Raw genomic sequence first — 5,199 nt, 5'->3', positions numbered from 1 at the left:
CCAGTTAATCACAGAAGCCATTTTCATCCTTAAGGTCTTCTTACAGCCCTTTTTGTCTCTCACGAAAACTCACTTCATTGTTTTAGATGAAACGTACCTTCCCTGTCAAATTAAGGTTGGTTAATTTTGGGTTGTTAGGGTATAGGAAGCATGGCATTGATGGTGACTAGATGGAGCTAGATGTAAAGATACTTTTAATACACATGTGTATGTCAAGTTTAGGCAAATTATAATTAACAATTATATCATCTTATGTGGCGTTGGCTATTATAAAATCTAGCATGTATATGATGCTCATGTTAAAAAATATCATGTTTAGTGCTCTTTTGGCTACGGATAGGCAAATGGCAGAATAATTTGTGAGGAACAGATAGGAAATGATATAAATAAGAGCTTGTAGCAGAACATCGAAATAGTTAAGCCAAATGCAGCCCAGTGGTAGTGAACTGGGATACTGTGGTTTGTGTTCTATCATCGCCCCCCACCCACAAAAAAATCCTGCTGCACAGGTCAGGGCCATGGGTGCATTATAAGAGAGATAGTCAAATTTATTCAGTCTGGTAAAAGTAGGAAATGGGGGGTATTGACTTGCTTCTTTACCTCTAGCCTATCACTTCAAAATTGGGAACAGTTATTATAGATATCCGTAGTGTAAGTTTGTACAAAAACAACTTTCCTGAGAAATACTAGTTGCTCTATGTATATCTGAAATTAATGAGTTAAGTAACTAGCGTGAGATTTATTCAATCTGAAACAGGATCTCAACATCACATAGCAAGTTAAAAATAACCTAAATGAGCTATCCAATAAAGGCGATTGTTCGTTGTGGCAATTAAAGTATATTTTACTATGTTAGTTTAAATAAATATTGTTTATTGTGATTATACATTTGTGTTAAATCACTATTTATCATGAGCTCAGTTGGGAAATAGAGAATTATTTCGCAGTAAATATATTCACTAATCTCTTGTTATTCTGTGGACCTATCTGTCAACCAGGGAAAATAAGCACTGTCTGAAAGTACTACAGTTCCCCTGACCAAAGTGTCAGTTAAAGGTAAAATACATCACTTGATAAAAAAATAAATAAATTACGTTTTCTACAATATAGGACAGATTGGAAGCCACGTTCATCAGACCCAGCAAGAATTCGTTTTTCTATAAAATGAACACTAATTCACTCTATAACCAACAATTTACAGAATATGTAAAACTAGTTTTTTTAACATCTAATGATTTAAGTATTACACTCGTGACCTCAAACTTATCAAATTTGACTGCTGAGAATCCACTATTGAACATTTCTATACCACTAAATGAACCAGTTGATAACTTTTTGGTCATTTTCGTATATAAAAAACAGAAGTGAAGCTGTTATACAATTTTCGTTTTACTTTTTTCAAGTCCTTTCTTGAAAATAATATAAGATTTATAACTTTTCATTCATTTTCGTGTAGGAAAGGTAAATAGAATGGCTAAATAAATTTCGTATTTCTTGTTCAAATATTTTATTTTAATTAAATGTTAAATGATATAATTATTTTGTCATTTTCATGTAAAAAACATAACTAAAATGTATAACTTACGTATGTGGTTTCCAAGTCGTACTCTTAACGATATCGTTAACAACGATGGTGCCCTCCCTAGTGGCTCAGCGGTAAGTTTGTGGACTTATAACGCTAAAAATTGGGTTTCGATATCCATAGTGGGTACAACATAGATAGCCCATTGTGTAGCTATGTACTTAATTACAAAAAAAAAAAACAACAACGATGGTACCCAACTAATGAAACAGTGTATTCTAATCTGCCCCCTCCCCAATGGCTCAGCGAAAAATCTGGTTTCGATACTCGTGGTGAGCACAGCGCAGATAGCCCATTGTGTAGCTCGATGCTTTACAATAAATGAACAAACATGCTAATTTTTATAAGTAGTTAATTAGCAATACTAATGGCTAGGTTTATTTTTAGTTTCGTTTTAAGTACGTAGCTTCCTCCGATCGGAAGTTAATATTATTAATTAAGCAGAGCACTTTTGGTAAACTGATCTTAGGTAGCTAAATCTGGGAATTTGTTGTATCTTCGGCAAATTTGTCAGAATACATCTTATTTTATGATGACTTTAATGATGTAGAGCAATCCAGAAATGGGAGGTTCTTGTGAAGATGTGGTGACTTTTGTAGGGTTAGTGGAAGCAATAACTTGGTGAAGCTTGACTTCTGGGCATCAGCTGTTCTAATGAAATGTCATTGAGAATACACTACTTTTCTTCAAAAATGCTTATTCCATTCGTACTTAACTCTGGTTTGGTTTAGTTTTATTTAAGCAGTGGCGTATCCACTATGGAGTGCGGCGAGCGCCCCCCTCTTCAGAGATCTAGAAAAATATATAATGACTAATTTCTGATGACAGATGTTACTAATACAACATATTACGGCATGACGATAGATCTATGTGCTGAGATCGGGCGTGATGATCCGATTCTCTGTGTTTATATTCGTGATATCAATAGTATATGGTATCCGACTTTATCCATTGTGTGGTGCAATAATATGGCGGGTCTTTATCTAAGAACTGAAAAAAAATTGTGTTAATTTGATTGTGTTTATAAAACATTTTCAACGGTGAACAGTCCCCCCCCCCGGAAAATCCAGAATGCGCGCCTGATTAAGCACAATGGACTATCTATACTCTGCCCACCACAGGTATCGAAACCCAAGTTTTAGCATCGTAAAATTGCTGAGCTACTGACAGGGAAGGGGGCGGTGAACTCTGTAAAAAATGTTAGAAACATCAATTTCGAAGCTACAAATGCAGGTTCGCATGGAGGTGATGATGACGGAATAACTGTGACCGAAAAAATAAACAGAAATGAGGTCAAAAGAGGCTATTCCCAACAAAGGTGACGACGCAAGTAAACATCCGAGCCGAAGAACAATCTACACATCACGTCTGTTTTCAAAGAGTTTCCAGAGGAAGTCCCTAATAATGAAAAGAGGGGTGTGTGAAGAAGGATGGCGACGGAGGAGCGATAAACAATATTGGCGTGCTGCTTAGAATGTTCGGCTGGGCTCGATTGATGACCATCACCCAAAGTTGCTTAACTTTGACAATATATATAACTCCCCATTCATACAGTCTTCAGCCTTTTTAACTCAGCAAAATACTAGACAAATCACGCCCTAGCTGTTCCTGTATCTTACTAATGCTTTTCTAGAATAGGTTAGGACTTTATTCGTAAGCAAGTTACTGTTATTTTCTCAGGTTAAGTTAAAAATCTCTTGTAAAATATTCATTAATTCAGAAACATTAGCCCTATCTTTCTCAGAAACACTTTTCACGCAAAGAACAAAAGATACATATTTCTTGATAACATCACAAGGGAAATACTTTCTGAAATCAAACTGAAAAAAATAGTTCAACATGTAGTTTTTCGAGGGTTGAGAAACGAGAGACAATGTTATTCTGGATTATTTTGTTAAAGGCTTAGAAAGTTTACCATTTGGTTGCTGGATTCCATTTAATAATTGATAGTAAATAAAGCTTTGGAACCCGAAGATCAGAACTTTTCTTAGATTGAACTGTCTCAGTACTAATATTTTGACTTTTCAGGATAGTTGATAAGTAAGTATATCCGATAAGATATTTCACAATTATAAGTGTGATTTTTCTAGAAGTTGGAGATGAGGAGTGACATGAGTAGTTCGAATAACCGTCTGTCACTTTGATACTTCTGATATTCTTAAACCGATTGTTGTAATTTTTTATCTTTTAAATTTTTATTCCATATAAATTTAACCTTATCACCAAAACTTAAGTGTCTCATAATAACTGTAAGATCCACAAACCACTAAAACTCCATACGCGACAAGGGGCGGAGCTTTTGAAACAAACATCAGAGCTCGGACTCTGAAGTCATGTTGTGGCAGTGTTTCAATTCCCCCACTAAGTTGTACCTACATATAAATCATCAGCAGTAGAAGTAAGTAAGGAAGACTGTCATTTTGAAATATATAAATATAGTCTAAACATACCAAACTGAACTAAAACATAAGCAACACAGTGTTGGTTAAGATACTGCATACAAGCCTAACATTTTCGGCTGCATGACAAAGCCTTGTGTTTGCATATTGCTCTACAGTGAGTTTCATCAGTGGAATAATATAGTACCCTTGTAGCACTTCATCAAATGTATGTTTATAAATCTCTTTTAATAAGTTTCGAGGTGTCTTTTCCAGCTCCTGGCACACAATCAAATATGCAACATTTCTTTTATTGAAAAGGTCCCCAGAATATTCAAGGCAATGTACTTTTGATTCTGTTAGTTAACATGGGCAAATATCAACTGACGCAGTCTTGATAAGCCCACCAGTTGAAGATTCGGAGTATAATTTCATAACTTGTAATTTTGAGTGGCATTGAACAACTTCTACGAAACACTGAACCATAAAGCCTGCTACGTAAGCAACAACTTCTTCCACCCATAAAGAAAGATTATCAGAATATGATGGTTTGCAGTAGTCCTGGTCAATATGGGTGATGTCATCAGCAGTTATTTCTTTTACTTGCATTATACTTTTTGGTGTTACTTGGCTGCTACTAAATACATAGAAGACAGAGGTCGGAGTTTTTTCTACACCGTTAGTAGTGACTAGACCTTTCATTTCATTTCTTAGAAGCACGCATTTGCAAGCACTTTCAAAATGCCTAGCAATAGAGTTGGTATTATGTCCACAATGACTACGTAAAGCACTTAAAAGTGGTATTGACTCAACTTGTATGTCAGGAGGTATTCAAGAGGAGGTGACACACCATCATTAAGGCTCTCATATATATATATGGCGAATTGTCTTCAGCATCAGAAAAAATCCAAATTATCTCTTGCCTTGAATCATTAGTTGTCCTAAGTAATTCTCGGTCTCCAAAAGCTTATGACCCACAGCTTAGTTTTCAGTGGAATTAATACCTCCCTTAAGTTATGGAGCTAACTTATTTCGACTTTTTGAATGTCAAGTGTATCACAGAGCACTCGGTACCCTAGAAACCTGTCAATTTCTCCCAATGTTCAGCGGATTGCATTAAAAATTGCAAAGATTTTGCGATACTTCAACTCAGTGTTTGAGCTGTCAATTAAACTACCATCTTCTCTCAATATCAACAGCTACTCTTTCCATTGGTGCGCCAACTTGATATAACTTCAT

This window comes from Limulus polyphemus, unplaced genomic scaffold (assembly GCF_000517525.1).
Source record: "Limulus polyphemus unplaced genomic scaffold, Limulus_polyphemus-2.1.2 Scaffold2463, whole genome shotgun sequence".
NCBI classification, from domain to species: domain Eukaryota; kingdom Metazoa; phylum Arthropoda; class Merostomata; order Xiphosura; family Limulidae; genus Limulus; species Limulus polyphemus.
Note: the sequence above shows the minus strand (reverse complement) of the source record.